Source organism: Nicotiana tomentosiformis, chromosome 6 (assembly GCF_000390325.3).
Source record: "Nicotiana tomentosiformis chromosome 6, ASM39032v3, whole genome shotgun sequence".
NCBI lineage: Eukaryota > Viridiplantae > Streptophyta > Magnoliopsida > Solanales > Solanaceae > Nicotiana > Nicotiana tomentosiformis.
This window is the reverse complement of record NC_090817.1, coordinates 6,224,690-6,246,289: the sequence shown is the minus strand read 5'-3', so window position 1 is coordinate 6,246,289 and position 21,600 is coordinate 6,224,690. Positions and strand designations below refer to the sequence as shown.

General features: G+C 40.0%; 1 protein-coding gene across 4 annotated transcripts in view; it reads right to left on the bottom strand.

Annotated features, from left to right (window-relative positions):
• The window catches only part of LOC104120894 (uncharacterized), a 119,087-nt gene that overhangs the window by 93,042 nt on the left and 4,445 nt on the right, over positions 1-21,600 (bottom strand). The window lies entirely within an intron of this gene.

Genomic DNA, 21,600 nt, shown 5'->3' with positions numbered 1-21,600 from the left:
AGATTAATTTGAGAGGTACAGAGCTCATGAAAAGGATTTCATGGACTGACCAACAGGTAATTGAGTTACATACTGAGGCTGGCAACTGTAAAGAACAATTTGAAGGCCTTAAGTTGGAGAAAGACATAGGAGAAAGGAGATTTGGAGCAACAACTGAGGATGGTCTCCGCTGAGTTAGCGGTTTTAAAAGCTTCTTCCAGTCGATAGACTGGAATTTTCTTTTGCTAAACAACATTCCAAGACTACTAAAGAGATAAGGAGTTTGAAAGAACTCCTTAATCAAAAAGAGGTTTACGCAGGTGATCTGGTGCAGATGATTACCCAAGCTCAAGAAGATCTTTGTGCCTCTACAAATAAGATTTAGTTCTTTGAAAGTTCTCTTGCTCCTTTGAAGATAGCTTATGAAGCCTACGAGGCAGAAAAAGAAGAATTGAAAGCTGAAATTGAGCAAGGGGAGAAGGATTATGAAGCCCTCGAAGATAAGTCATCACTTGATGTTAGCTGGGCTTTTTTGAACACCCGCTTCGAGACTTTAACTGAAACCAGCCAGGAAGGTTTTGACTTTAATTCTGAGATTTTGAAAGCTAAAGAAACAATTGAATAGACTCAACAACGTCAAATCTTCTCTACACCCGAGGACGGTGGTTCTAAGGGTGACAGAGATAGACTTGCTCCTGGTGAAGTCGATGTTCAACCTTTTTCTCCTCAAGTTGATCCTTCTTCCCCCATAGATGATGCTCCTTAGCTCTCCCCTTTTCCGATTTTTTATCGGAAGTGTTTGTTTGTTGGTTTTTGATTGGAATTCCCTTGTGTTTTTTGGACAAAATTTGGAAGGTTTTACCTCCCCTGCCTTTTTTGGGATAATGATATAAATATCTTTACTGCACTTGCCGCATATTATGCTTTTTGCTCTTTAATTTTTGAGCTTTATTCTTGTATTTAAAATGCTTTAATAGACCGTGACTTCAAAATGCATGAGCTTTCATAAAAGAGGACCCTTTTATGTTAACGACACTGATGAAGATGACGTCTCATCTTCATATCAGTGCAAAGATATGAAACATGAAGTAGATACGAAACAAAAAGTAATTTGAGGAAGCTTTATTTTTTGAACTCTCAAATAAGTAAGTTTGTACATCGTTTTCATAAATATCCGTACAACATTTTCATAACCGCTTTCATTGTAGCAGGTTTACAAATTCAAGTATGTCTTTCCGCGCCTTAACCTAGAAGCTCGTGGGAATATCTTGCATTCCTTTTTGCGAGTTTGAACACCTTTTAAATTTTGTTTGAAAATCTTCAAGGGTTTCTTCAAGGTTTCGATTCATGCTGAACTATGCCCTTGATATACATCTTCCTTCCTTGTGTACCCTTCTATATGCATAGTCCCCCCAGTGTTGAAGTATGAAATCTCAATGACTGGATCAAATACAAATGGGACTCGAAGGTAATTTTTTAGATGATGACTGGATAACCTTTTTTCTATCAGAAAATTTGTAACCTAGACCAGGAATAATTTAGTATTCCGCATGTCTTTCAGGTCTAATATCATTATTTAGTATCAACCAGCTTTTTTTCTATCATCTAAAATGGTTAGTAAAATTCAAATGAACAAAATAAAATTAAACTTGCATGGTACCTGGCCGTGGGTATTAACCTCGTTTAGAAGTAATACTTCTTCATATAGACTGCATTCCAATTTGATGGTAACACCTTGCCATCCATAGTTTCCAATTTGTATGCTCCTTTTCCAGCAATGCCTCTAACCCTATTCCTTCCCAATTTGGACTCAACTTTCCTGCGTTTGCCGCTTTTATTGACCAGAACACCTTTTGAGGACGAAGTCCCCAATATTGAAATACCTCAAATTGGCTTTCCTGTTATAATATCGTTCAATCATCTGTTTTTAAGCCGACATTCTAATTAGTGTTGCTTCTCTCTTTTCTTCTGTCAAATCCAAATTTACCAGTAACTCTTCCTCATCTTTTGCTTCAGTAGTATGCGTGTACCACATGCTTGGTTCACCTATCTCCACCGGAATCAAAGCTTATGTTCCGTATACAAGTGAAAATGAAGTCTCACCCATACTAGTTTCTGTCGTTGTTCGGTAAGCCCATAGTATCCCTGGTAGTACTTCTAGCCATTTGCCATTTGATTTTTCCAATCATTTTTTAAGTTATTTGTGATAACCGTATTTGTCAACTCAGCTTGTCCATTGGCCTCTAGGTGATAAGGTACGGAAGTAATTCATTTAATCGGCCAACTTTGGAAGAATTTGATGAATTTCGTGCCTATGAATTGCGGGCCATTGTCACAGACGGTCTCCTTTGGAACTCCAAATCAACATATAATATTTCTCTAAATGAAATCCGTAACTTCCTTTTCTCGTACCTTTTTAAAGGCACTTTCTTCTACCCATTTTAAGAAATAATCCGTTAAAATTAACAGAAATAGTACCTTTCCTTTAGCTTGAGGAAAATGCCCTACGATGTCCATGCCCCATTTCATGAAGGGCCATGGTGATATAACTGTATGTAACAATTCCGATGGTCAATGCATGTTATTGGCATATCGTTGACATTTATCACACCTGGCTACGAAGTTTTCTGCCTTTTCTTCCTTTTTTGCCAATAATATCCTGCCCTTTTTAATGTCTTCACCACGATCTTCCCCCGGTGTGATTGCCACATTGCCCCTCATGTACGTCTCTCATTATATATTCCATTTGCGATGGTCCGAGGCACCGTGCTAAAGGTCCACCGAACATTTTGCGATATATATTTCTGCAAATTAAGCAGTACTGGGCAGCTTTCAACCGTAACAATTGGGATTTCTTCTTATCCTCGGTCAAGATACCATACTGCAAAAAGTTCACAAATTTGTTTCTTCAATCCCAAGTTAAATTATTGAAATTTACCTCACTCTTGGTTTGATCATGTGCTGAATGAAACAAATGTACCATGATAGCATTTTTGCATTTGTTGCATCTGCGACAGATGCGAGATTTGCCAACGCGTCGGCTTATGCATCTTCCTCCCTAGGTATTTGCACGGCTTTCCATGTCTGAAATTGTCTAATCAATTCTCATACAATTTCGATGTATTATTGCATTCGTGTCTCTCTCACCATGTAAGTCCCCTGCATTCGATTAACTACCAGTAGTGAGTCACTTTTGATCACAATTTGTTCGATACTAAGTTCGTGTGCCAGTTCCAAGACTACAATCACAGCTTCATACTTTGCCTCATTATTGGTGATTGGATACCATTTTATTGACTGTCTTATGAATTCACCCAAGGGTGGAATTAAAATACTACCATCAGTAAATGCGGTCCAAGTCCCCGGATTAGCTCCGATAAACACTTGTAGTTCTTTTTCTACTTCAGGAACTAAGTTCGTGCTAAAATCCACTACAAATTCTGCTAACACATGCAATTTTATTGCAGTTATAGGATGATATATGATATCATACACACTGAGTTCTATTGCCCATTTAGCTAATCTACCTGATAATTCATATTTATGCAGTATGTTCCTTAGTGGGAAAGCGGTTATAACAGAAATAGGATGACACTGAAAGTAAGGTCATAACTTTCTTGATGCCATAATTAAAGCTAAAGCAAGTTTTTCTAGGTGAGGATACCATGTCTCAACATCTAGTAAAGACTTACTAACATAATAAATTGGGAATTGTTTACCTTTATCTTCACGTACCAATACCGCAATTACCGCTACTTTTGACACAGCAAGATAAATGAGCAATCTTTCCCCGTCTTTTGGTTTGGCTAACATAGGTTAATTCTATAGATGTGAGTTTAGGTCCTTCAGATCTTGTTATCACTCGTCAGTCCATTCAAACTGATTTTGCTTTTTCAACACTGAAAAGAATTTAAAATATTTTTCTGATGACTTTGATAAAAGTCTTCCCAGAGTTGCTATCCTTCCTGTTAATATCTGTACTTCTTTCTTACTCGTGAGTATATATGGTATTTCCTCAATAGCTTTGATCTGTATGGGATTTACTTCAATATCTCTGTTAGAAATAAGAAAACCTAAAAACTTACCTGAAGCCACGCCAAAAGCACACTTTTCCGGATTTAACTTCATGTTGTACTTGCGGAGAATCTCAAAGGTCTCAGACAAATGTTGAAAATGATCCCCCACATGTGTTGACTTTACCACCATATCGTCTATGTAGACTTCCATGGTTTTTCCCATGTATTCTTGAAATAATTTAGTCACCAATCTCTGATATGTGGCTCCAGCATTTTTTAGGCCAAATGGCATGACTTTGTAATAGTAAGTCCCCCGGTCTGTGATAAACGAAGCTTTTTCGTCATCTAGAGTGTCTATTTTTATCTGGTTATAACCTGAATATACATCTAAAAAACTTAAAAGCTCATGACCTGCGGTAGAATCAATTAATTGATCTATATGCGGTAAAGAAAATGAATCTTTAGGACAAGCCTTAGTTAAATCAGTATAGTCTATACAAACTCGCCATTTTCCATTCTTTTTTGGAACCAAAACGGTATTAGCTAACCAGTCAGGGTACGTTACCTATCATATTGAACCAATTTTCAAAAGTTTTTGTACCTCATCCTGGATCACTTGATTTTTGAAGGACCCTTACTTCCTTTTCTTTTGCTTGACAGGTGGGTGTAATGGATCCTCATTTAGCTTATTAGTCATCACCTCCGGTGGTATACCTATCATATCTGAATGCGGCCAAGTAAAGCAATCTGCATTAGCATGTAAAAATTCAATTAACTTACCTTTTATCTCTAGGCTCAAATTTGCTCCGATGTAAACTTTTCTGTCTCTCCAGTGGACAAATAGTATTACGGCTTCGAGCTCCTCGGTGGTTGTTTTAATGTTCTCATTTTACTCTAGCTCTTGAATCACATCGGGTCTCGAATTGACATCAGTCTGATCTTGCGTGTTTTCAATTGAGATTTGAACAACAGTGTCCTCAACTAAATTCTATAATTGCTATTTCGTATCTGCATCATTGTCTACTGTGCTTACAACCACCACCGAGTTAATACTTTGTGAAGCTTGTTGATCCTCACGGATTCGTCGGATTCCCCACTGTGAAGGGAATTTGATAAATTGATGCAGTGTGGATGGGACAACATCCATATCATGAATCCATGGTCTTCCCAAAATTATTTTATAGGCCATGTTCGCGTCTATCACCTGGAGCTTTGTATCCTTGATGACCCCTTTTGCAAATGTGGTTAGTACAACTTCCCTTTTCATAACAACGCTTGAATTATCAAACCCAGTCAAGGACCGTGCTTTTGGTATGACATTATCATTAGCTTGCATTTCATTTACCACCCTTAGTAAAATTATGTTCACTGAGCTACCTGGATCAATCAAAACTCGTTTTACATTAGTATCATGTACAAGTAGAGATATTACCAGTCCATCATTGTGAGAAATCATCAAGTTGTCCGCGTCTTCATCATCAAATGTTATACTCTCTCTATCCAAGACTTGGTAAACTCGCTTTCCATGAGTGACAGTAACTTTTGAAGTCTTTTTCGCGTCTGTGTATGTTACTCCATTAACCTCATCTCCTCCGGTTATGACGTCGAATGTTCTCTTTGGTGATGGAGGTTTCAGGGGTCCTTGTCTGTTCTTCATGTATGATTGTCTCCCTTTTTCACTGAACAGATCGGTAAGATAGCCTTGCTTCAATAAATGTTCGACCTCTCCTTGCAAAATCCTACAATATGATGTTCTATGGCCATGATCATTATGAAACTTGCACAAAAAATCTGGGTTTCTTTTGTTCGGATTTGATCTCATTTATTTTGACCATTGCACCTTATCTCACATACCTCTTAAAACATCTACCAATTCGGAGGTGCGAATGTTAAAACTATAATCTGAGCGTCTCGAACCTGGCCTTTCTTTGGCCCTTGGTTGTGCGACTTATCTTCTTCTATCTTTAGCTTCGTACTGTATCTATTATACACATCGTTCCAAGATGTTGCAAGAAATTCTCTCAAACTTTCTTTTAACCTCCTCGTGGATTTTGAACTTTTCTCGTTCAAGTTGCTCGCAAATGCCATAGCCGCCCAGTTATTAGGTACTCGAGGCAATATCATCCTCTCTCGTTGGAATCTATCTACGAATTCCCTGAGCAATTCTATACTTCCTTGTTTAACCTTGAAGATGTCTTACATCCTTTTTCCAACTTTTTGAGCCCTCGAATGTGCTTTTATAAATGAATCTGCAAGCTCAGCAAAATAATCAATGGAATTTTTAGGTAAAAGAGAATACCATGTTAATGCTCCTTTTGTGAGTGTTTCGCCAAACTTTTTAACCAAAACTAATTCGATCTCTTACTTGGTTAAATCATTACCTTTCATGTCAGTAGTGAACGCGGTTACATGACCCGAGGGTCAGTTGTTCCATCATATTTGGGAATATGAGGCATTTTAAACTTTTTAGGAATTGGTAAAGGTGTTGCACTTGGCTTCCAGGGTTGTTGTGAATCTTTTCAATATCCACACCTTTGATCACTGGAGGCATGCCATGTATTTTCTCTATACGCTCGTTTTGCTCCTTCAACTGTTTCTGCAAGGTTATCATTAAACTTTGTAAACTAGAATTATTTGGTGTACATGACCCTTCATCGCAAGATTCATTGGAAATTTCTCCACTTCCACAGTTATCAAGCCCTGAATGCGGGTTCTCCAAAGTTGTTGTATTAATTGGTGGAGGAGTTTGCGTTGCATTATGTATTCCTCTGACAAAAGCTTGCAGTGCACTGTTCATGTGTTCTACAATCAATTGATTTATATCATCTCATAAGTGGGAATTTTGACTACTTATTAGCTCCTTATTGCTTTCGTTTTAGTTTGTGTTTCTGAAAACTGATGAAATATGCTTAATTGCAGCAATAGTGGAAAATGAGCCCCAAAAGATCAAATCTAACTCAAGAAGGAGTGAGCTGAACTCAAGGACAAAAACAGGAACATAAGCTCAAAAGTGCGGACCGCAGATTATCATCTGCGACCGCATATTGTGAAGCAAATCCCATCATAGCCAAATGCAAAGTGCGGTCCACACATGAAATGTGCGGCCGCAGATCCTGGGCAAGGGCAAAAGTTCAGAGAACCCGCATTCAAGTTCAACAGTAGTGCGGACCGCACAATTATTATGCGGCCGCAGAAGATCAGCTACGTGGCCGCATTTCCATTTGTACGGTATGCAAAAGAGCCATGTGTAGTCGTACTCAGAAATGTGCAGACCGCAGAAAGAGAGAGATGCAGTCGTGGTTCAAAATTGTGGGGCCGCAAGATTCCAATCCTGTCAGGTTGAAGCAAAGTGCGGACCGCACATGGAATTATGCAGCTGCAGAACCTCCGAAAGGGTAGCATTTTTGTCCAAAAATTACAGCTCTGTATAAATAGTAGAGTTTCATTTTTTAGGGGAAGTTTTGACATCAGCAGCTATAGTAGGTGTTTTCTTTTACTCTTTTTAGTAGTTTTTGCCTTTTTGATCTTTTTGAACATTGATTTCATCATTTTAATTATCAATATGGGTTTAATTATCACTTCTTCTTCTTTCTCTTCCAAATTAAGCATGAGTAACTAGACTTTCACTAAGGTTGTGACCTAACCCTAGTGTGCAAACTTAATAGTGTTTGATTTATTGCTTGTTTATGGTTGGCTGTTGATTATCTAGCCTAGTTCTTGCTTTAAGTTAAAGAATTAATGGTTGCAAACATTATTTCATGCCTATTTGACTTGGTCTCTACTTGAGAAAGAGAGATTTAATCTAGGAAAACTTGGCTAGCAAGAAATTGGGTCAATCGAGGAATTGATAAGCCCAATTAAAGAGTTGAACCTAGAGATAGTAAAACCCGACTTGAGCTTATTATCAACTACTTTGTTCAATACCCAGTTGGACTTGAGAAAGCCTAATTAAGCAAAATCACTCTCTGACCGAGAGGTATTGAGTGGGTACTTGGGTGTTGATACCTATAATACACCCCGACCAATAAAACAAGCTTTAAAGTTTACAACCCATTAGGCGAACACATAGGTGAAGGTTATAGCCCTAGGCCTTTTTATCAATTGAAAAACAACCAAAAACAATTTCCTAGTTTTGTTCTTTAAAATCACACTCATAGTTTAAGTTAGATTTTCAACCAAAACCCAATATTGCGGAAGTGCAAATTAAGATATACAAATCCACGCATTAAGATATAGACTACTAGCACCCATTCGCATAGCTCCCAGTGAAATTCGACACCGTCTCTGTTGAGTATTATTATTGTATCGACCGTTTTCATATCCTCAAATAGAGGAATGAAATTGGCCGAGACTAATTTTTGGTGTCGTTGCCGGGGAGCTAAAAATGGTGTTAGCTATATATTTAGGTGTATTTTTGGAATATATTATTTTCCTTCCTTGTTACTAACGTGTGAGTATTGTAGGTGCAATCATGGCAAACAACGAGCTCGGAAACATAGCCATGGGGGATGTGGCTGTTGATGATGATTCTATGGATGAGGTCCCTCTTGAACCTCAAGACAATGTTCCCATTCCACCTCCACCTCCACCCCGAGCGGCTCCACACCAGGTGTTGCCGAATGAAGGGTATGCAAGTGCTATAGGGCGGGAAACTTTCAAATAACCAATGTGATGCTCACTTTGCTCGAGCAACTAGGGTTCTGCACCGGTGCACCGGGTCAAAATTCATATAAACATTTGAAGGGGTTCGTTGATACGTGTTGGGGGAGCAAACAAACAAATGTCTCTGAGGACACTTTGAGGTTAAGGATTTTTCCCTTCTCTCTTTGGGGGAAAGCCTTAGATTGGTTGGAACGTTTTCCAAATCATTCCATTCATACATGGGATGAACTAGCGGAGAAATTTATTTCAAAGTACTTCTCTCCCGGGAACATGGCCATTCTTCGGGATGAAATTCTAGCATTCAAGCAAGAGCCTAATGAACTACTACATGAGATATGGAAAAGATAATGGTGAAAGAGTGCCCCAACAATGATATGACAAAGAACATGATTCAGCAAACTTTCTATCGAGGGATCAATATCACCAACCAATGTGTAGTGAATCAACTTGATGGTGGGAACTTCATGACTATGCATTATGCGAAGGCGTGTGATATTTTGGATTAAATGATGGATACTTCATCGGCATGGAAATCTAGAGCCAATGTCCCACAAGGTGATCCAAATGTGATTCTTCTTCATAAATAGTTACATGACCATGGGCAAACAATAGCCGAGTTGACAACCACCATGAACCAATTGGAAGAGGCTCAACTTCAACAAGTGCAAAATCCGAGGCAAGTCAATGCTATGGAGGGAGTCAATATGATGGTAAACAAGAGAAGAACAAGAAGTCCACAAGTGCAACAAAGAGTGGACAGTTTTGTGCAAGATGATAGTGGGTTTGAACAAGGAGATTCTTACAATGATCAAGCTGAAGAGGTCCAATATGTGAAAAACTTTCAAGGGTAAAGAAACAACTACCAAGGCCCTAGTCAACAATAATGGAGACCTTCGAATAATCAAGGAACTTGGAATAGTGGAATCAATCAAGGCAATTGGAGTGGAAGCAATAACCAAGGGAATTGGCAAAACAATAATAATCAAGGAAATTAGGGAGGCAATAATCAAGGCGAGTGGAACAACAACAAGGAAATCGGGGGTCGGGTTTTCAAAGGCCCCCGATGTACCAACAAACGAGCAACCCACATCCTTATACTTCTCATGGTACTAGTTCCTCCAACAATGAAATGGGTCATATTGAGAACGTGTTCAAGCAAATGATGGAGAAGAATGCCGATTCTGATGTCCAACTTGCTTCACACAACATATCAATCCGTAATTTAGAAGTGCAAATGGGTCAAATCTTTCAAGATTTAAATTCTCGTCTTAAAGGGACACTACCAAGTGATACGGTAGTGAACCCAAAGGGTGGTAACACTACAGGGTATGCCATGGCCGAGTGGAAAAGGTGGGAATGCACCTACCTCAAGCCAAAGGTAGCTTGTGGATGATGAGAAAATGGTAGAAGAAGAGGAGGTCTAGAACAATATGGTGCAAGCAATGATGAAGTGCGAATTAATATTGATGATACGGTGGAAGAGACTCAAGAGTATGTGAACCCATCTAGGGATCATGTGATTGACAAACCAGAAATGGTAGTGCAAAAAGCTAAGGCACCATTGCCTAAGCCACCTCCTTCCTATCCTCAAAGGCTTGCCAAGAAAAATGGCGAGTCAATTCAAGAAGTTCATTGATGTGATGAAGAGTCTCTCTATAAATGTTCCATTAGTTGAAGCTTTGGAGCAAATGCCCGGATATGCTAAGTTTATGAAAGACTTGGTGACAAAGAAGAGATCGATGAATTTTGAAACTATCAAAGTCACTCACCAAGTGAGTGAAATTGTGCATTCGATGGCTCCAAAGTTGGAAGATCCCAATGCATTCATAATTTCTTGTACCATTGGAAGTGTCGAATTTACAAAAGCTCTCTATGACCTTGGGGCGAGTATCAACTTGATGTCCTATTCGATTTTCAAAACATTGGGATTTGGGCAACCAAGACCCACATCTATGAGATTATAAATGGCTGACCGTACATTGAAGAGATCGTTGGGGGTGATTGAGGATGTATTGGTTCGGGTTGACAAGTTCATTCTCCCGGTGGATTTTGCAATTCTTGATTGTGAAGTGGACTATGAGGTGCCAATTATTCTTGGTAGACCTTTCCTTTCTACTAGAAAGGCTCTTGTTGATGTGGAAGCCGATGAACTCACTTTCCGGGTGGGTGATGAAAAGGTGGTGTTCCACTTGTGCAAATCTATGAGGCAACCGAATAGCAATGAAGTGTGTTCGTTCGTGGACTTAGTTGGTGACCGATGTGATTATTGATGATACAAGTGCCACGATTAATGTGGGTGACATGTTGGAGGTCGTTTTGCTAAATTTTGATGATGATTAAATGGATGGCTTCATGGAATGTGTCAATTCTTTGCAAGGGATGGGGTCATACAATTATGCACCTCGGAAACTTTCCTTGGATCTCGAAAATAGGAAAACTCCTCCCACGGAGCCTTCAATTGAAGAGCCTCCTATCTTGGAGTTGAAGCCATTGCCTCCACATCTCAGGTATGAATTCCTTGGCCCTTGCTCTACTTTACCGGTTATTCTTTCCTCTTGTTTGACTAACGTGCTGGTTAACTCTACATTGGCGGTGCTCCACAAGTGGAAGAAAGCTATTGGGTGAACTTTGGCGGATATTCGGGGAATAAGTCCAGCATTGTGCATGCGCAAGATAAACTTGGAGGAGGATGCCAAACCCTCCATTGAACATCAAAAGAGACTCAATGAAGCCATACAAGACGTGGTCAAAACGGTGATCATAAAGTGGTTAAATGCCAGGGTTGTCTACCCCATTTCTGACAGTTTGTGGACTTCTCTGGTGTAATGTGTTCCGAAGAAGGGGGCATAACTGTGGTCAACAATGATAAGAACGAGTCGATTCCAACAAGAACGGTGACCGGTTGGAGAGTGTGTATGGACTATCGTAAGCTAAACAAAGTGACAAGAAAAGATCATTTCTCACTACCCTTTCTTGACCAAATGCTTGATAGGTTGGCCGGTCGGGTGTTCTATTACTTTATAGATGGATATTCGGGATACAATCAAATCCTTATTGCCCCGGAAGATTAAGAGAAAACAACCTTCACTTGTTACTATGGCACTTTCGCTTTCAAGTGGATGTCATTTGGCTTATGCAATGCACCGGCAACTTTTCAACAGTGTATAATAGAGATCTTTACGGATATGGTAGAGGACTACCTTGAAGTCTTCATGGATGACTTTTTGGTAGTCGGGGATTCCTTTGATGATTGCTTGGCAAATTTGGATAAGGTATTGGCAAGGTGTGAAGAAATGAACTTGGTGTTGAATTGGGAGAAATGCCATTTCATGGTCGAGGAGGGTATTTTCCTTGGCCAAAAAATTTCAAAGGAGGGAATATAGGTCGACAAGGCAAAAATAAAGGTGATTTCTAAACTTCCACCTCCAACATACGTGAAGGGCGTGAGAAGTTTCTTGGGTCACACGGGGTTCTACCGGCATTTCATAAAGGATTTTTCCAAGGTGGTGAACCCTTTGTGCAAGCTTTTGGAGAAAGATGCTAAATTTTACTTCAATGATGATTGCATGAGAGCATTTTAATTTCTCAAGTTCAAGTTGACAACTACTCCCATTATCACCACCCTAAATTAGAGCATTCCTTTTGAGCTCATGTGTGATGCTAGTGATGTGGTGGTTGGAGCAGTTTTGGGGAAACGTATCAACAAGATCTTTCATCTAGTCTACTATGCTAGTAAGACCATGAATGATGCCCAAGTCAATTACACTGTGAGTGAAAAAGAGCTCCTTGCCATTGTGTTTGCTATTGAGAAGTTTCACCCGTACTTGATGGGTGCAAAAGTGATTGTCCAAACGGATCATGCGGCACTTCGTTACCTTATGAGCAAGAAAGATTCTAAAGACCGGTTGATGAGATGAGTGCTTTTGTTGCAAGAGTTTGACATAGACATCCAAGACCGAAAAGGAAGTAAAAACCAAGTGGCGAACCACTTGTCTCATTTGGAGGAGGAGGGCAGGCTGCATGATGACCTTGAAATCAATGACTCATTTCCCAATGAGAAACTCTTAGCCATTTCAAGGAAAGAGGTGTCATGGTTTGTGGATCTAGCAAATTTTCTTGTACGTGGTATCACCCCGGATGAATTCTCTTCAAACCAAAGGAAGAAACTCAAACGGTATTGTCAAGACTATTATTGGGATGAACCGTATCTTTTTCGGATTTGTATAGATGGGGTAATTAGAAGATGTGTACCGGAGGAGGAACAAGTTGAAATTCTTGGGGCTTGTCATTCTTCGTCGTATGGTGGTCACCATGGTGGAGAAAGAACTATGGCCAAAGTTTTAAGTTGCGGTTTCTATTGGCCCACTCTTTACAAGGATGCAAGTGATCTAGTCAAACATTGTGATGAATGCCAAAGGGCCAGTGGAATCTCAAAGAAAAATGAAATGCCCCTCACCACCATTTTGGAGATTGATATTTTTGATGTGTGGTGTATCGACTTCATGGGACCTTTTGTGAGTTCTTGTGGAAACACATATATCTTGGTAGCGGTTGATTATGTGTCTAAATGGCTTGAGGTCGTTGCTCTACCCAATAATGAAGCAAGAAGTGTGGTGGCATTTTTGAAGAAGAACATCTTCACAAGATTTGGTACTCCGCGGGCTATCATAAGCAATGGGGGTTCGTATTTTTTCAACAAAGCTTTTGACACCTTGCTTAGCAAGTATGGTGTCACTCATAAAGTTACGACTCCCTATCACCCTTAAGCTAGCGGTCAAGTGGAAGTTTCTAACCGGAAGATAAAGAGTATTTTGTTCAAAATAGTGAATGCTAACCGGACGGATTGGGCAAAGAAGCTTGATGATACACTATGGGCTTATCGAACTTCTTTCAAAACTCCTATCGGGATGTCTCCATACCGGTTGGTGTTTGGAAAAGCTTGTCATATTCTGGTGGAACTCGAGCACAAGGCTATGTGGGCTTTAAAGAAGGTAAATCTTGATTGGGATGCAGCTGCTAACTTGCGGGTTGTACATTTGAATGAATTAGATGAATTCTAGTACCATGCATATGCAAGTTCGTCCTTGTACAAAGAAAGAACAAAGTAACTTCATGACAAATACATCCGAAATAGGGAGTTCAAGGTGGGCGATCTTGTTTGTTGTTCAACTCACGATTCAAGATGTTTCCCGAAAAGCTGAAATCCAAATGGAGTGGTCCCTTTGAAATTGTGGGTGTGACACCTTTTGGTGCTTTGGACTTGAAGAACAAAAGTGATGATATATTCTGAGTCAATGGTCACCGGGTGAAGAATTATCTAGGAAAAGTTGGTGATGGTCACGTCGTGGCGGTAATTCATTTCAAATAATGATAATTTGCGTCGTGTCGCGACGTTAAATCGGGCGCTTCTTGGGAGGCAACCCATGTTTCTTTTTCTTTAGATAGGTCTTATTTGTGCTAACTAGTTTTGAAGTGTGTTGCAGGAACTGTGCTCAGAAAAATTGGCTAAGTATGGAAAAAGTGCGGACCGCACAATTTTGAATGCTATAGTAGAAGTCAATTGCGGTCGCACAATTTGAAATGGGAAAATGTAAACTCTCTTAAGTTTGTTTGTCAGAGAAATGGCCAAAGTGCGGCCGCACAAGGAAATTTGCGGACCGCATCAACATCTGCGGTCGCACAGCTAATTATGTAGACCGCAGATCAACGAAGGGAACTTGAACAACATGTAACAGAGTGCGGACCGCAGAAGAAATTATGCAGCCGCACTCGTCTCTTGATCCCTTAGCCAAAACTGGTTAGTATAAATAGTAGCCCTAATGCTACTATTGAAACTTTCCAATCTCTGAGAAATTAAAATAAAAGCTAAAATCTTGCACACAACTGATTCAATCATCTGCCACTTAATTGAGCATATATGATCACTCCTTAACACCACTTCATCAATGGTATGTTCAAATCATTTCTAGGATTCTTCGATTTTCTTAATTTAGTTTACATTTTTTTAGTTATTTGAGACCATTTGTCAATTTTATATCTATGTGGGGTGTGAATTGTGTTGGGTAAACTCCTAGTTGCTATTTGGGGAATGGGTATTTGGTTTATCATGTTTAAGTGCGACTACACTGTCCAATTTGTGCATAAGATTGAAACCCTAAGAACTCTGCCTGATTATGTTTTGAAATGTGCGGCCGCACAAAGAATTGTGCGGTCCGAAGAAGTATAGATTAGAGCTTTGGTGAAGCAAGATTGTGCAAACCGCTCTTGAAATTGTGCGGTCCGCAGAAATTCAATCGCAGCCACAGAAAAGTGTGTGCGGCTGCAGATCAGGGCATTCTCTGTCTTCAGAGAGTTTCCATTTTCAGGTATCCATTGTGCGGCCGCACTCAGAAAAGTACGGACCGCACTTTAACTCTACGGTCGTATTCAAAATTTTACGGACCCCAGTTTCTTTGTTGCGGCCGCACTTCAAAACTGTGCGGCCCGCACAACCAGAGTTGCAGCCACACTTGCAATTATGTGGATCGCACTTCCCCACCCTACAACATGTTTTGTTCTATGACTTTTTGTTTATCTGCAATTGAATTAGAACTGACTCCTGCTGCTATTTGTTGCAGAAAATGGTTAGGTCCCGTGGTCGTGGTGATACATCAAAGGGGAGAGGTGAACCTTCCAGAGGTAGAGGCAAAAGAAATTTACCCCTCGCCCTCCAAAGAGTAATCAGTAAGAAATTCACAGTAGACCGACGAAGACAGCCAAAACTCTCTAAATCAAGTTCATATGCCCCGTCTAGGGAAGCATCGGAGGGCAACTCAGTGCAAGAGCAGCCTGCTATTCAATCACAGCCACAACCGCTTCAGGATAGATACCAACTGAGAAACGAGCCTACCTCTTCTGAGAGCACTTCTGAGGGGTCAAAAGATAGCAGTCAGGCTTCGAAGCCTTCATTTACACATGCCCCCGACGCACCAGCTACTACAGTAGATGTGGATGAGATCCCGGATGATAGCCGAGGGGGTGATACCAGAGTTGTCGGCCTTGAGAGGTCGAAGAAGAAAGAAATTTGGGAAGATAGGTTTGTCAGTCTAACTGCATTCAATATTTTTCAAGAGTGGTGGCCATCGAGATTGCTCACTCTTGAGCATTAGATCTTGTTGAAAGATCTTGATAATTACAACCCGGTGGTGTTGAGACAATTCCGGGAGCGGAAGGGGTAGACATAGTTCACTCAAAGTATGGTAGATGCCAAAGAGTACCTGGTCCGGGAATTTTATGCTAATGTGGCGCACATAAAGAAGGGGACCAAAGTGACGAAAGTGAGAAATCTGAAAGTTAGGTTTGACCAGAGCACCTTGAAAACATACTTAGGGTTGGAGGATGTTGAGCAGGTGTAATACTTGGAAAAGCTGGCTATGGGCGATGCAGCTCACCCATGGCTAGTTGAGATTCTGGCAGCTCCGGGACCACCACCACCATGGATCACAGGAGGGGTTCCTATTCAACGGAACACCCTAAATTTTGAGGCAAGGAGATATCAGACGTTTGTGTGTAGCAGAATATACCCGTGCCAAAATGAAACAAATCTCCCAATCCCGCGGGCAGTACTAGTCACCTATGTCATGGCCGGATACCCAATCAATGTGAGTGTCATGATGTCGACCAACATGTCTTTGGTTGGCAGGCAAAGTGACAACTCCTACCCATACCCTAACACTATCACGGAGTACCTTACGGATGCGGGGGTGGAGCCGAAGAATTTTAACACAAAGGTTCGGGCAAAGAATCCTTTCACTTGGTATTCTCTAAAGGACCCAAGGAACCCGAAGAATAAAGGTCAGCCGACTACTACCGTGGGCCAGTCTGATGAGCTTTCGGTGGTAGTGGCAGAGTCAGTAGACATGCCTTCCCCTCCAGTAGTGCCTTCTACCAGTACAGCTGCTATGCCACCACCTCTTTCTTCAAGGTCTGCAGCAGCAGTTCCCTCCACCTCAACTTTAAGGCCGGTGCCTATGCCCACTCATCCACTATCTGCATTGTGAGTATCCCAGACACTGGCGAGCCTCAAGAACTGGATGCAGACAGCTACTACAAAGATGTCTGACTTATCCAGTGTTGTTGTAGCACAGTCATCCACCCCAACACCCCAAATTGCTCCAACAATAGAGGATACATTGAAAACGATTTTGGAGAATCGGCCGACCATCTTGAACACTTTAGTAGCACATGGAGCAGTGATTGAGGAGCTTGGGAAGCAGGTAAAAAAGATGAGGAAATCCCAGGTATCCAAGAAATCATTAGACATCCTGAGGAGAGAGGTCACCAAGATAGAAGCCGCTGGGGACCTTCCATTTGATATGCCGATGGGGACAGATCCAGCAGCACCAGTAGATCCAGCAACACCATCAGCACCAGTAGCACCAGTTGGCCAGTCTGAGGAGCCATACCTGGCTGCCGACACTGTTGAGGCGGTGCGCCAGATGTTCACCCACCCAATTACTCCCAGAGCCGGGGAGGATGAGATCCAGTTAGAGGAGACTGAGGGCGGTGACGTTGCTATGGACACAGCTATATAGGGAGTCCTCTTCACTCTTACCCTTCTTTATTCTTATTTTGTTATGCATTGGGGACAATGCTTACTTTTATTTGGGGGTGGAGTTTATTGGATATTTGGATGATTTGACATTTGGTTTGTAATAACTGATAACATTTTCCTTTTTCTTTTTATCATGTATAGATTCTCCTCTTTCTCTCTCTATTGATGTATATATTTTCTCTTTTCCTCCCTCATTATGTATATTCCTTATGCTTGCAGTAGCTTGCTTTGTAGCTTCTTTATTTTATTTTCTTATTAGTCAATGTTTAATTTAGTAGCTTCTTGTTTAATCTAATAGCTTCTTTTCAATCTAGTAGCTTCTTTTATGTTTGAGTGGACAATAAGCCTTTGGTTTTCTTAATGCCACGATTCTTTCCAAAGGTAGTTTTTGTGTGAACCGGGTGACTTTTCCCAACGATGGATGGCGTGACAACCTTCTTAAAGGATTGAGTCCGTTTTTGGTGTTTAGGTAAGAATAGTAGTAATAAGGAATAAAAAGACCTAATTGAGTCAAGCTCGAAGAGTCAAATATGCTTCACTTGGTACCAATACATTTAACTATGTGCTTATGGTTAGAAAAATAATTTGGAAAGAAATAGCTCTAGTTAGTGACCTTGTGACTCTTGTGTTGACTTAGGCAATCATCGAGTAGTTCAGTCCTTTTTAATAATCCAGCTGCGTGAGAGGTGAGATGTTTTTGTTGCAAGTCCAAGTACCCATGCAAATGGTCTAGAACTTATCCCGAATGTGTTTCTAGGCGAAATTTTAAGTTTTGCTTGGCTTGAGAAGTGATTGTTGGCTTTCTTTGACCCGCTTGAAATTTTCCATGGACCACCAATTTTGTTATCCCTAATCAACTTATTTGAGCCTAAAATCTTTCTCATTTGATCACCGTGTTACAAGTCTTTACCAGTCTGTCGTGACCCTCTCTTGGCACCCGAACTTTCCTTAACACTCTTGTGAAACAATTGACTAAATATGTAAGTTTAGGGGGGAGATGAAGAGTTTGAAAAAGGTATCAAGGCACAAAAAGAGAAAAGAAATGAAGAGAAGGAAAGACAAGCAAAAGAAAGATGAACAAAAAGAAAAATGCAAAAAGAAAGTGAATAAGTTGAAGAGTTGAAGGGATTTCAAAAAATAGTAATGATGCAAAGCATGGAGAAAAGAAAGAAGGAGAAAATGAATATCATGACCAAGAAAGAGTGAATCTAAGTCTCTCTAATCCCCCTATGGAAAATAAAATGCCTCAAAAAGTTGGCAAAGCATGAGCCGATAAGAGAAAATGGAGTGCTTAAGGAAAGATGAACTCGTTCTATCATATCATATCCAACCTTAGTCCAAAAGCCTTCATTATATTCTGAAAAAGCCCTACGTGATTTCAAGCCGAGTGAGCTTACATTAGTGGTGATTTACATGAGGGGCAAGCCTATGGTACTTAAAGTCGTACTTGTGACATTCTTTTGAGAGAAATAAGCGAACCTTTCACAAATCTTTGAATTGAGTGCGACATTCTTAAGTAAGATATGCAAACGGAGAGTAGAGGAGGAGGAGTTTGGGATCCACAATGACCTACATAAAAAGGCGAGCTTCCTTGATGAATTAAGTCAACTCTTGATGCTCAAGTGTCACATTTGAACTATTTGTGCTTAAATGTTCAACCCATTGCCTTGTTAATAATTCATAAGTGTTGTGGGTAATTGTTGGGCCCAATTGATGTGTGATTGATGAATTTTTAATTAGCTGGAATAGCTCTTAACTTGTGGAGGTGAGAATTACCTTATTTGCTTGAGGACAAGCAAAATCTTAAGTTTGGGAGAGTTGATAAGTGGGAATTTTGACTACTTATTAGCTTCTTTTTGCTTTCGTTTTAGTCCAAAAGCGTTTAATTGTGTTCTCGAAAACTGATAAAATATGCTTAATTGTAGGAATAGTGGAAAATGAGCCCCAAAATATGAAATCCAACTCAAGAAGGAGTGACCTAAGCTCAAGGACAAAAACAGGAGCAGAAGCTCAAAAGTGCGGACCGCAGATTGTGAAGTAAATCCTATGAGAGCCAAATGCAAAGTGCAGTCCACACATGAAATGTGAGGCCGCAGATCCTGGACAAGGGCAAAAAGTTCAGAGAACCTGCAGTCAAGTTCAATAGAAGTGCGGACCGCATAATTATTGTGCGGCCGCAGAAGATCAGCTACGCGGGCGCAGTTGCATTTGTGCGGTCCACAAAAGAGACATGTGCAGCCTCACTCAGAAATGTGCGGACCGCAAAAAGAGAGAGATGCAGTCTCAGTTCAGAATTGTGCGGCTGCAAGATTCCAATCCTGTCAGGTTGAAGCAAAGTGCGGACCGCACATGTAATTGTGCGGCCGCAGAACTTCCGAAAGGACATTTTTGTCCGAAAATTTTAGCTCTGTATAAATAGAAGAGTTTTATTTTTTTAGGGTAAGTTTTGACATCAACAGCTACAGTAGACGTTTTGTTTTTACTCTTTTTAGTAGTTTTTGCCATTTTGAGCTTTTCGAACATTGATTTCATCATTTTAATTATCAATATGGATTTAATTATCAGTTCTTCTTCTTTCTCTTCCAATTTAAGCATGAGTAGCTAGACTTTCACTAGGGTTGTCACCCAACCCTAGTATGCAAACTTAATGGGTGTTTGATTTATTGCTTGTTTATGGTTGGGTGTTGATTATCTAGCCTAGTTCTTGCTTTAAGTTGAAGAATTAATGGTTGCAAATATTATTTCATGCCTATTTGACTTGGTCTCTACTTGAGAGAGAGAGATTTAGTCTTGAAAAACTTGGCTAGCAAGAAATTGGGTCAATCGAGAAATTGATAAGCTCAATTAAAGGGTTGAACCTAGAGATAGTAAAACCCGACTTGAGCTTATTATATACTGCTTTGTTCAATACCCATTTGGACTTGAGAAAGCCAAATTGGGCAAAATACTCTCTGAACGAGAGGTATTGAGTGGGTACTTGGATGTTGATAGCTATAATATACCCCGACCAATAAAATAAGCTTTAAAGTTTACAACCCATTAGGCGAACACCTAGGTGAAGGTCATAGCCCTAGGCCTTTTTATCAATTGAAAAACAACCAAAAATAATTTCCTAGTTTCGTTCTTTAAAATCACACTCATAGTTTAAGTTAGATTTTCAAACAAAACTCAATATTGCAGAAGTGCAAATTAAGATATACAAATCCACGTATTAAGATATATACTACTAGTACCCATTCGCATAGCTCCCAGTGGAATTCGACCCCGACTCTGTTGGGTATTATTATTGCATCGACCGTTTTCATATCCTCAAATAGAGGAGTGAAATTGGCCGAGACCAGCATCCTGCTCCACGGTTTGGTCATCTCCACGCTGATCATTAGTGCGAGAAGCAGACCTTTCAGGTGAACTTTCACGGGATTACTGAGGGGATCTCGTATGTGTGTGATGTGGTGGAGTTCCACCTTGTTGGTTCAGTTGGTTGTTCTCGTTAGCGGTTGACATATTTGGTCGATAAAAATGAAGTTTGGAAAGTGAACAGATTATCAGATTCCTGGTAACGGAACTAATTTGTTTAACATAAAAATAGATTTTTCAGTCAAAGTCAATATTAAGAAGAAATCGGGTTACTGATAACCAAGATTTACTTCACTTTCCCAGTAATTTGAAGAATAAAGCAAGAAATGGAAATAATTGACAAAGAAAGAAAATACGAAATAGATTGATAATTACTCCCAAAATTGTGGTTATAACCTTGAGAATAAAGTAAAGAATGATTGCATAAATTTCAATAATAAATCAGATGTCATTAAAAATGAGGTCTTAGTCCTTATATAGGAGCATACAATTATAACGGGTTCCTTACCTAATTCGAGCTCACTAATGGTATTAATTACATTGATTATCCATTACTGTATATAATTGTAACAGAAGTATTTATGGCTAAATATTTCCCGTAACCGTAAATATATATCGATTTCCCTTTCTTATTTATGACAGGCTCGTGCATCTTCCCTTCTTAATAGTCTTTATTTATTCCACTCATATTTCTCCTTTTACAGCTGTCAGGTCCGGTTCTTTTCCCAGTGTAATCTCGAGGGTGTTCCTTTCGTGCCTTTTCGCGTTCTTTAACTCGTCTAATTAAGAACGCCACTTGTCGCTATATTGATGGTCCGCATACCATGCCTTGTCATCTCGATGATAATCCACGTGTCATGCCTTTTTTCCACTAATACAAATGTATTGGGCATAAGTTGTACTAACCAACACCACCATCCCTTAATATATGTGCTTTCTTTTATTCATTTCCTAAATATATAAGGTTCAAGCCTACTCTATCATTGTCTTCCA